The sequence below is a fragment of the Sorex fumeus genome, unplaced genomic scaffold (assembly GCF_029834395.1).
Source record: "Sorex fumeus unplaced genomic scaffold, SorFum_2.1 ptg000265l, whole genome shotgun sequence".
NCBI lineage: Eukaryota > Metazoa > Chordata > Mammalia > Eulipotyphla > Soricidae > Sorex > Sorex fumeus.
The window spans coordinates 26757423-26769919 of NW_026606322.1; the positions used below are offsets into that span (position 1 = coordinate 26757423).

A 12497-nucleotide genomic window follows, 5' to 3' on the forward strand; every position below is an offset into this window, starting at 1 on the left:
TTTTCTGTTTGGAAAAAAAAAAACACCGAACAATACTAGCCTTTCTAGAGACAGCGACCTCAAGGATGTCCTTCCACATGAGTTCAACTGCTTCACTCACTTGAACCTCAGCTCACAGGTTGGTCTTGGTGCTCCTCAGAAGAAAGATGGTGGTACTGCGGGGTGGTGACATTGTACATAACTTCACTTAGGCACTAGGCCTAACCCTGGTTTTGTCACATTTGTGCTCTTCCCTCTTGCTGTAACTCTACTGTTGCACATCTTGCAACTATAGACTCTCCCCCTCCATATTTCCAAGTTTCAGTCAAGTGGTGACCCAAACAAGGACAGCAGAGTTGCCTAGTGCCCTTTCTCTCCTTCCCCCTAAAGTCTCATTTCAATCATCTCAAGTCCTGGTCACTCACCTCCCATCTTTAAGAATCACCCATATCCCCAACCCCAAAACTATGTTATTCAGTGCCTGGTCATTTTCTCACTTTACTGTAAGCAAAGCCACTCCGACCTCTATTCCATGTTACTGCCAGAGTTGTCTAAGGCCAGAGATAGTAAAGGGTTTAAGACACTTGCCTTGCATGTGTCAGGCAAGTACCCCAGTACCATATATGGTCCCCTGAGTACAACCAAGAGTGACCCCTGAGCACAAAGCTGGAGAAAGCTTTGAGTACCACCAGTTGTGGCAAAAATAAAATAAAATAAACAAAAATTAAAAGTTAATTGTCTAACATGTATTCTTTCCTTGTCTTCACACTCAAGTCCAAATGGGTTCTTTTTCCATGCACAAAACCCGCTGGGAATTCTTTCTCATGGTGTTCGTCTCCAGGTATGCCACATCTCCCCACCTCTGTGAGCTCCCCTGCAGTGCCTTTCTCTGACTTACCAGCTTCTAGACTTTCTCAAGGAAACTTCTCCAGCATCTGGGACGACAGCACTGCCTTCTCCCAGTCACACTCAACAGAATTACACATCTCTGTTCCAGGCTCCTACAGAGATACTCGAACCCAGCTCCATCCCCACTGACCCAGGCTGCACTCTGCCAACCCACAGGCAATGGGCCAGCTTTTCTCTTTGTCTCTGACTTCTTAGCACCTAGCCATGCTAGAGCTTGGAATGAAATAGTCACTCAATAAATATGTGTTGAACAAATTGCTTGCCTCCCGATGTGATTTCTTTTATCTTGAACTCTTTGTAGATTCACATTCCAGATCCCACACCAACACCACCACACACACACACATGCACATATGCTCTACTGAGCGGTTGTGTCTGTGTGGGTGGAAGCACCAAAGGGGCCAAGGAGTGAGCATATAACGCTTTCACAGGGATGGGTTTTCTCAATGGAGACAATGTGTTCCAGCATGGAAACTTGGAGCTGGCTTTCCCAGGTGTCTTGGGGTGGGGGTGGGGGGTTCTCATTTCCATGCCTCCGGGGCTGTGTGTGAGTGTAATCTGTTCAGTCAGGTCTAAGGAATTAAGCTGAAGTCAGAAATAGCTGAGGGATAAGAAAACATTTCAAATACGGGATTCGCCCCGATTTCCAGCAGTCTTCTGAAAGACTTCTAAAATTCAAAGTGCAGCTTAGAGAACTGGGACCAAGGGCACATTGCCCAGTGCCTGACCTTGACCTTAACCTGCAGTATGGAAACACTGCAGTCATCATTCTGAGGGGATGACAGCCAGTTCTTCCTAAGGAAGCCCCTAGCAGGCCTGAGAGCAAAGGAAGTACCTGATGAAAGGCATTTGACTTCCAAGCACTCATGCAACTCAAGTAACGGTAGATGTTTGTAGAACAAAGTTCTGTAAAAAAAAAAAAATTTACTATTTATTTTCTCTCCCTGTGTCACTCAAACATCTCAATCAACCTTGGGGGTTCCTAGCAACCCCAAACTGCCTCACCTGGGAGGGGGTGTTGAATGTGGGTGATGAGCCAAGCCCATCCTTCTGAGAAATCTAGTCCAGCCTCTCTGGTGCTGTGTTTGCACTCACTTAATTTCATAAGCTTTTGGAAGCACCATGACCTCTTCACACACACTCTCTCTCTCTTTGGCCCCAAAATTTCAAGGTTTGGGTTTTGTTTTAGGTAAGGGGGCAGGTGGTGTAATCTGCAAGTGAGACACGGACACACAAATGAAATGGGGCGGACGTCAGCTCTCGCTTAACATCTGTGAGGGGTTCTTGGAGAAGCAAAACAACAAAAGAACTGCAGCGGGTCCTGAGATAAGTCGTTTCATTCAACATCATCAGGAATCCTTTTCTCATCAACCCTATATGGAAGTGACATTATTTGAAGATCAGAGACAAGCACGGACAAGCATACGCCTCGCTCCTAGCAGGGTGGATGGGAGGATATTTATTTGCAATCTTAGTGTCAACTAATTCTGCTCCTGTCTCTTTAGAGCAAGTAAGATTGAGCTGTAGCTCTAGGAAGAACAAGCACCGCAATTTCCTGCCTTTTCCTCTCCCTGTGGCCACAAAACATGACTATCATTGCCACAGGGGGGAAAAAATCCCCCCAAAGAAAACTGGTTTAGTTTTGTTTCTTTGTGATGCTTGGGACTGTTGGAAAAATATATGTGTATTTGCAATTTATCTGCTCAGTGTGTGTGTGTTTAATGAACTTAGGGCACGGCCATGAGTCACGTCAAGGAACGGGGTTATCCTGGGAAATGTTAGGCAAAGTTGATACAGGTGAGGCAGAAGCAGGGATGGTGGGTCTCTGTTCATTCATGATTCCCAGGTTCTTCAATATTTTCAGGAATGAAAATATTGAATAGTAAAGATGCTCACACTCAGAGTTGGAAAGTAGAAAAGTTTATTGGGAATTAGAAGAGTAAAGAAAAGGAGCTCCCCAAGCAGGGAGGAACTTAATATAGGACTTAGTTAAGGTAAGGGAGTTTTCTGCGTCCTGTTTTAAGGACTCCTGGCATCCCCTTTTTGATCGGCACGTGTTTACAAAAAATGTCAGAAAATTACAATGGTGTCTAGCTGGTCTAAATCTTTCTGGGCATTTTTTTACCCCTATCTTAGTCTCCCTGTCAATCTAAGCTTTAGGACAGAGTTTTATGGACTATGACTGCCAAGGCAGGACTTTCTGTCCTGAAAATGTGTCAGATTGTTGTGCCCGAGTTTCAGATCCCAAATTGTGGAGAGACCAAGTCCACACATGATAATGCAAAAGCAAAGGAACTTCATTACTAGCCCAAGCCATTGCTAGTTCGAGCTAGGGTTCAAGTCTCATCCATCCAATGCAGCGGAGTCTTGACAAGGACCCTGACTCCAAATCACAAGCAGCTTGTATAGGGTTCAGATTTAAGAAGCAATTTATATACTGGTCTATTTTTAGCATTGCCCTATTACAATAGTGGTCAGCAATCAAACAGCAGGTACCAGTCGACAGTTTGGGGTTTTTCCAAGAAGGGTGCAGCAACCCCTCATGACTGGCCAGATTCAACTGCCCAGTTTCTTATCTAGGTGAATTACTCAATTGGGAGTTTACCAGACACTGCAAGTCCTGCTCTAGGGAAACAGAAACTGAGGCCTACTTGGGACCTATTGTTAGTTGTGGCCTGTCATGGCATCAGTTCTGTTCTCACAAGGTCAATGGTGGAAAGGTGGCAAGGGAAACTATGACTTCCGTCTTCACTGGCCAGGGGAAACAGACAGGCCTAATTGCCAATTATCTTAGTTTTCCAGTCAGCCTAGACTCCAGGATTGTCCATTATTTTAGCTTTTCTGTCAGTCTAGGTTGCAGGGCAGAGTTTTATGTTCCTGGGAAATCCTTCGGAATGCTGAAATAGAACCTTCGGGTGGGGGTGGGGTGGAATGTGTGTTAGGGTGGAATATTGATGGGGGAAGAGATGGAACAACAATATTGATGGGGGAGAGAAGAGATGGTGGCTTTCTGTCTCACTGGCAAGGGAAACTGAGGTTTCCTCCCTCAGCGCTGTTGCTGTGTAAATGTTGTGAAAATGCAGGCACAGACATCTAGAAGGCCCAGCCTGACTCTTGGCTCTACCGCACAGCCTAGAGGAACCACCATGGTTTATGCGTCCTTCACGAATTGAAATGTCATCAAGCATGGCTGTCATTGACCTGCGGTAACCAGGTTTCCTGGTGCATTTGGGACCAATAGATGTTCCCCTGGCTGATGGACAGTGATGGACAGGGGAACGGGTTACAGGCTGATGGCCAGCAACATTTTTATTGGGATCAGACAAGGCATATATAGGAAAAGAGAAACCATGATTCATAAAAGTAGAGGTACAGGGATTAATATGGGTTTGGTTGATGCTCATGGTTGAACTCCACAGGCTCGGGATGAGCCTCATCCTGGAATGTCCACTGTCCACTGTCCTCCTGTTGTTCATCAATTTGCTCGAGCAGGCCCAGTAACATCTCCATTGTGAGACTTGTTGTTACTGTGTTTGGCATAGCGAATACGTCACGAGGAGCTTGCCAGGCTTTGCCGTGCGGGCAAGATACTCTTGGTAGCTTGCCAGGCTCTCCAAGAGGGGTGAAGGAATCCAACCTGGGTTGGTCATGTTGGCTGCGTGCAAGGCAAACGCCCTACCTGCTGTACTATAGCTCCAGCCCATCCTGGAATGAATCTGTTGAAAAACTCAGGTATGTAGGTTGTTTTTTTTAAATCTTCTACCAATATTTATTTATTTATTTTATTTGCATATTTTTTTTATTAGTGAAACACCATGAGGTACAGTTACAGACTTACAAATTTTTGTGCTTGGGTTTCAGTTATACAATGATCAAGTTCCCATCCCTCCACCAGTGCCCATCCTCCACCACCACGGGTCCCAGTATCCCTCCCAACCCCCATCCCCCCATCCCACCCTGCCTCTGTGGCAGGGCATTCCCTTTTGTTCTCTCTCTCTCTCTCTCTCTCTCTCTCTCTCTCTCTCTCTCTCCTTTTAGGTGCTGTGGTTTGCAAGAGAGGCATTGAGTGGCAATCATGTTTGGTCTATAGTCTACTTTCAGCTTGCTTCTCCCAACCTGGGAGGATCCTCCCAACACCCTTTATTTGGTGCCCCCTTCTCTATCTGAGCTCCGTTTTGTGACTAAATCTCCAGGCTTTCATGGAGTTGGAGTTGGGCGACCTGCTCCCATCCCCCTGTTCTTCCATGAGCTGCCTCTGGCACCATAGAAGCTTATTAAAAGGTCATGATCCAGAGACTCAAAAATATATCTTGAAAGATGTCAGCAAGCTGCAGAGGTAACTCCATACCCCAAAATCACCATCCAGTAAAGAATTTAATTCCATCTGTATCACCCTATTAAAAATTTAAAATTTCTGGAGCACTGGCTGCATATGCGGCTGTGCAACATCTCATTCTCTACACCACTGATATATCAGGAGTAGCACACTACATTGGGTGGGATGTAAAGTAGAAGGCAACCAATCTCAGTAAAGAAAATACTGACACACAAGGCTTAACCTGTATCAACATGTTAGTAATCCCTTATACAAGGGCTCATCAGTGGCTCCAGGGTGAGATACAATAATCTTCACACACTTTCTTCTAAGGAAATATTTTAAAAATCTTTTTTAGCAGGTATTCATAATAAGCAATGTAAAATAAATCATGTAGGGCCTACTACTGGGGCAGGCTTGGGTGGTGGTTGGGAAAATTTGAAATAATGGTAGTGGGAAGGTATAATGGTGGTTTTGTTGGTGTTGGAATATTGAACGTAATAAATCATCATGAACTACTTTGTAAAACTGAAATAAAATTTAAAAAAAAACGTGGGTTTGGTTGAACATAAACACAAACATATATAAAGTACTTCCTTCAGGGGAAATTGTTCTAGGAGATCCACCCAGGGGAAGCACTCCATCTTGGGGCTCCAGTATTCTGGAATCTGGTCCCCAACACATGACCTATATACCCATTCACGCAACATACCCACAGTAAATGTTAAGGCATCTTTATCTCCTTTAAAAAAGAAACCCCAAGCCCACTAGCATTTGTATATCCTATTTTGGCCCATCTTTCACCGCTGACCTAATCTGAAGCAGTTTCTTTCTGTTTCTAAAGATTTCTCTATTTGGGATTTTCATGATATTATAGGCAATATGATCATTTTCACCTGGCTTCTTTCATGGAACCTAACATCTTACCCACATTGTACCATGTATCAATCAGTACTTCATTCCTTTTTTTTTTTACAGCCAAGTAATATTCCAGGGTCTAGCTAGGCTCATTTTGTGTCTGTGCCTCATGTGTGAACATTTTATTTTATCCATTTGTTCATTTTGTTTACTTATCTTGCATATCTGGTGAAAATCACCCATGATTCGTCTTTCTCTCTCTGACGTATTTCACGAATAGTCCCAAGTGATAGTTCTCATCCTTCTGAAGTAGCAGGTCTTCTTCTGTGTTTAAGAAGGAGGAGGTATCTTTTCAATCAGTTTTTCCATATTTTCCAACTTATTCTGGTGGATAATCTTGATTTGTCTAGTTCTGCTAAGCTGTGACATATACTTAAGTAAAGAACTAATCCCCTGCCATGAAAATTTGGCTGTATTCTGTGTTGACTTAGCCTATTGATAGTGGTGATCTAAGCTAAGAATCCAGGTGGGGACCCTTATCTGGATCCCCAAAGACATTTTCCTGACACCAGAGTCAACAATGTGATTGGAATGTAGTTTTCTTATTTTGATTGCAAAATGCTCCTTATCAACAACCATCAGGTAACTTTGGAAATACAATGTTTATTGCTTATAGGTCCTGAAGGACATGTCAGGACTACAAAGGGAAAGAGAGAAAGAGAGAGGGAGAGGGAGGAGAAGGGAATGAGAGAGAGAGGGAGGGAGTAAAGGGGGGAGAGAGAGAGATAGAGAGAGAGAACCTTTAACAGGGCTAGGGTGGGGTGCCATTTTGCCTATGATTTTTTGGTTCACTTTAATGGTAAAATTAAAGCCTTATGATAGGATTAAAGACCAGGATAAAGACACAAGAAAGCTAAAGACCTATTACACGCAAGAAATGCATAAAAAGACATTATCATCCGAGAAACTAGATTACCTCAAGGTTCCATTTTGTTTATCTGAAAACCTGCCTCTTATTCAAGGATAGCCAAAATCAGGGTCTGGAGCAATAGCACAGTGGGTAGGGTGTATTTCTTGCATTTGACCAACGCAGATTCAATCCCCAGCACCCAGATGGTGCCTCAAGCCCCATCAGAAGTACAGAGGCAGGAGTGATCCTTGAGCAATGTTGAGCATGTCCCCAAAGCCAAACCCAAACAAAACAAAATAAAAGAAGTAATTAAGATCATCATTCTCTGGAATAAAGGAATTAGGTCTGAATATTGCACTCCATTAATCTTGCTTTTGTTTTATTCATTAATCACGAATCACGACCATCCTGTTATTCGTCGATTGCCTCGAGCAGGCCCCAGTAACGTCTCCTTCATCCTACCCTGAGATTTTTAAGAAAGAGCTATATTCAAGGCTCTTTAGGAGAATGAGACCCATCATTGTTACTGGTATTTGGCATATTGGGTATGCCTCGGGGAGTTTGCCAGACTCTGCTGTGCGGGCAGGTTACTTAGGTAGCCTGCCAGTTTCATCATCGACATGCTGGAGCTGCGCAGTGATATTCATTAATGTTTTTAATTAAATCACCATGAATTACAATTATTTAATGATTGAGTTATAGGTGTGCAATGTTTGAGCACCAATTCTTTCACCAGCTTTCACTTCCCTCCAACCATGTCCCCTGTTTCCCTCCCGCCTCCCATTCTGCCTCTGTGAGCCTGGCCCTTTTTGAAAAAGCTTTGGTTGGCAAAAGTGTTTGACTTTCTGGTGCACCAGGCAGGTAGGCCCATGTTCAGTTTTAATAGCTCCATACAGATCAACTTTTTGTATCTGGGATTCTGCTCAAACTGATTAAACTTAAGCCACTGGTTAATTGTTGAAGCTCCTTAGGATTCTAAAGTGTAGAAAAGTTACAGAGCATTGACCAAAGGCAGGCCATGGAGAAGGCTCTTTTGTGTGTTCCAGAGTGTTCTGGCTGGAACCTTTGAGAAAGAGAAGGCACTTGAAACTTTGTAGGGAAATGCATGGTAAGGTTTGTGATTTTGAAATATCCTTGGGCAGCCATCAGGTAACTTTGGAAATACACGTGGAGGCTGGACAGAGGAGCAAGGCTGGGGACCCAGGACAGGGTCTTGGGAGACCCAGTCACCTGAAGCTGGGCTTGGGTGGGACTAGGGGACTAAGGAAAAGAAAGATTAAAGAAAAACTTTGGCTTTGTTCACCATCACTCAAGGCCACTCCCTTCCACCTCTCTGCTCTTAGATTTCTGCAGTCTTCAGGTCTGTTTTCAGAAGAGGAGGAGTTCATTCTGTTCACCAAGACACAATACAATTTCCCCCTCCAGAAGTGGGGAAAGCACTTCTTACATTACACATCAAAGATACATTCAGGATCTGGGCAGACAGTATAAAGATTGAGGTGATTATCTTGCACACACAGAGCCCCAGCTCAATCCCTGGCACCTGAGCACTTCTAGGAGTGATCCCTGAGCACATCACCCCAAGTAAGCTCTGAGCAGGCTGAGTGTGGCAACCATCACCCCCGGCCCGCACTCCCCAATAAAAAGCCAAATTAAAAAAAATTATTAGTGAAACACCATGAGGTACAGTTACAGACTTACAAATTTTTGTGCTTGGGTTTCAGTTATACAATGATCAAGTACCCATCCCTTCACCAGTGCCCATCCTCCACCGCCACAGGTCCCAGTATCCCTCCCACCCCCCATCTACCCCATCCCACCCTGTCTCTGTGGCAGGGCATTCCCTTTTGTTCTCTCTCTCCTTTTGGGTGTTGTGGTCTGCAAAAGAGACATTGAATGGCAATTATGTTTGGTCTATAGTCCACTTTCACCATCCTGGGAGGATCCTCCCAACACTCTTTATTTGGTGTAAAAAGCCAAATTTAATGTAAGATCATTCTCAAAGGGCTATAATAGCGGGGAAAGATATTCTGGATGTCTTGAATCCCATTTTCAACTTTGCATGCTTTTGTAGCATGGTTCTATTACTTAGGAAAAAGAAAAAACCTCACTCCTGCTCATCAAAAGCATCATGAAACAATTCCTGTTTATAGTTCACAATCTCATGGATGAATTGAAGTTCCCAGGGTGGTGTTCTAAGAATCACTTTCTTCCCTTGTTCCTGACAATCTGTGAGGAGTGTGACCTGGGTTTGGGTTTCAGGGTCTCAAACACTGTCATCCACCCAATAAGGACTGGAAACCAAAGCTGGGCTGGAAATCACTTCTTTTAACCCATAGGGGGCTGTGTTCAGTCCTAACTGTGCTATTATGCACCTTCTCCAGGAACTGCAAGTTTTCTTCCCACCCCACTCCGCTCCTCCCCATACCTTTGCCATGGGAAGATGGTCTCAGGCTAGAGAACCCAGCAAGAATGACTGTCCAAGTCCATTAGAAACTCTTGACTTCCTCTCACATCCTCACCTGACTAGACATTTCAGCAACATCAGCCCCGTTCACCCACCTTCTCAAACACTTGATATGCCTGACTTCCAAAATAACACTCTTGGTTTTCCTCTCGTCAGACAGCTGCTCTTTCTCAGTCTCCTTCTCCTCCTGCTCTGCTCCTGTGACATGGAATAGAAAATGGATGGAGGCCAAATCTTATACAAAAATAGAACTCTGACCCAAAGCCTGTGACAATCTGTTCCAGGAACCAACCCCTTATCTAAATGACCTCCCCGGAAGTCAGTCTGCTTCAAGGCACATTAAAAAAAAAATGTCAGGCTGTTGGGCTGGAGAAGAGTTCAGTATACTAAACACAGGCTTTGCATACTGGAGGCAGGTGGGGGTGCCGGGGGTGCCGGTGCAGGGGAGAGGATTCCATCCCTGGCACCACCCGAGCACCACAAGGAGTAGACCCTGAGCACTGTGGAATGTGCCCCCAAACCAAGAGAAAAAGCAGGCGGTTGTCTTTATTCACAGACCCAGGAAGCTAAACAACCGATTTGGCACCGGTTGACCTCCAATAGCCAGAAATCGATTAATAGCTGTTGACTTCCTCAGGTCTTGTCCCCACCTCCCGATTAGCATCAACTGGGGAGAATGGAATCTTCTACCTTATCCAACCACACAAGAACTCCACAAGGATTTAGTCTGTTCCCATCTCTACCAAGCCCATGGCCTCCAGTGATGGCCCTGCAGACACCTTGAAGCTTCCCCACTCCTCTGCCTGCCTTCGAGTCTCTGCCAAAGATAAGGATGAGAGATCTGCTTTTCAGCATCCTCTGAAAAGTCTTTGCTTCTCTCATTTTGCTTTGTCTTCATTTATTTCCCAACACAACTGCCCTCCCTGCAGTGTGCTCAGGACTTGTCCCAGCTGGCATCTCTAGACGCCTTTTCTGCAGGGGCTGAAGTAGGGGGCTCTTTCTGGTCCCTTGCTCATGACACTCTAGTGCATGTTTTTTCTGTCTGAGCTGCAGCCTCCAATGCCACCACCCACTTAAGCTTGGACATTAGGGGGTGTCCCCAATGTCAATCCATTGGAAATAAAAGCCTTTGTTTTTGTCATTGAGTTTACCAGTCCACTCCGGTCATCCCAATCTGCCTTCTTGATTCTTTTTTTGTTCTTTTATTTATTTTTAAATTCTATTTTTATAACGTTGTTTACAATAATTTATTGCATTCAATATTCCAACACCAATCTCACCACCATTCCACCTTCCCGCCACCATTATTATTTCCAATTCTCCCAACCACCACCCAAGCCTGCCCCAATTGCAGGCCCTAACTAATTTATTTTGTATTGTTTGTAATGAATACTTTGCTAAAAATGATCAAAAAAAGTTTCCTTAGAATAAAAGTGTGTGAAGATTATTGTGTATCACCCTGGAGCCATTAAGCCTTTGGACAAGAGATTACACCAGGGCTTACTCCTAGCTCTGCACTCAAGGATCACTCCTGGTGATGCTCAGGGGACCATATGGGATGCCAGGGATCAAATTCGGGTTGGAAGCATGCAAACATGTTACAGGTTGAGCCATGTGTGTTAATATTTACTTCATTGTGATTGGTTGCCTCCTACTTTGCATACCATCCAATGTGGTGTGCTACTACTGGTAGCCTTTTCTGCAGGGGCTGAAGTAGGGGGCTCTTTCTGGCCCCTTGCTCATGACACTCTAGTGCATGTTTTTTCTGTCTGAGCTGCAGCCTCCAATGCCACCACCCACTTAAGCTTGGACATTAGGGGGTGTCCCCAATGTCAATCCATTGGAAATAAAAACCTTTGTTTTTGTCAATGAGTAGTGTAGAGTATGGGATGTTGCTCCAGAAATTCTAAAATTTTAAATAAAGTGATACAGCTGGAGTTACATTTTTAGCTGGATGGTGACTTTGGGGTCTGGAGGTATCCCTGCAGCTTATTGATTTCTTCTGAGATTTATTTGTGAGTTTTTGGATCACAGCCAATTAATGAACTTCTATGGTGCTAGAGACAGTTCTTGGGCATAACTGCCAAATTCCCAGAGAGATAGAGGGATGGGGGGAGGTTGCCCAGCTCCAACTCCATGGATATTTCGGTGACAAAACCCACATACTTGAGTTTTTCAACAGATTCATTCCTGGATGAGGTTCATCTCGAGCCTGTGAAGTCCAGTCGTGAGCATGGTGGCAATTTGGTTCTGATGGTTTTCTGCTGCCGGGGATTCTTTGTTCTTCTCCACCCTTCTTGGGCCCTGCCATATTGTTCAGAACCATCCAGCTGCCTCTCACAGCCTTGCTTCAAAGCATTTCTCAGATTGGCTTGTTTCTTTCTCTCTCCTCCATTCAGTAGGCGTTCAAGCTTCACCACAACTCAGATTCTGCAGGTGCTTGGTTCCTGCCATGGAATGAATGAAAGAGCAGCTGGGTTGGTTTCTCCTTGACCTCCCAGTGGTTTGAAAGAGGCTTGTCAGCAGATGTCAGTTACCTTCCAGTAAAATCGAAGTTAGCATTTCATGCTGATAAGATGTTAACAAGCGGCCGGTGAAATGCAGAGGTCATTATTAGTCCTTGAGTTGAACTAATTTCTTAAAAAATTTTTGTTTTGGGCCACACTTGGCAATGCTCATGGCTTACTCCTAGCTCTGCACTCAGGGATCACTCCTGGTGGAGCTCAAAGGATCATATGGGGTGTCAGGGATCAAACTCACATTGGTCGTACTCAAAAGTGCCCTACCCTCTGTTCTATCCTAAAGGACCTGTGTATCCACCCACCCATCCTCAGCAACATAAATTCAATAACTATCACAAAATATTTGTTAATCCTTTTAGGCTAATGTATTAGCTATATAGATATGCAATATCTATGAAGTGTTAATAACATGTTTTTATAGACTTCTGTGTGCATGTCTAGAAGTGTATGTATATATGTACACATGAGAGTAGAAAATAACAGAACAATATCATGATTATACATGAAACTGAATCCTACTTTATCACTATTCCATTT

General features: G+C 44.2%; 1 pseudogene; it reads right to left on the reverse strand.

Moving 5' to 3' along the window:
* Positions 1–9481: 9481 nt before the first annotated feature.
* LOC130018461 (T-complex protein 1 subunit zeta-like) overlaps positions 9482–12497 on the reverse strand; it is a 29291-nt pseudogene continuing 26275 nt past the window's right edge.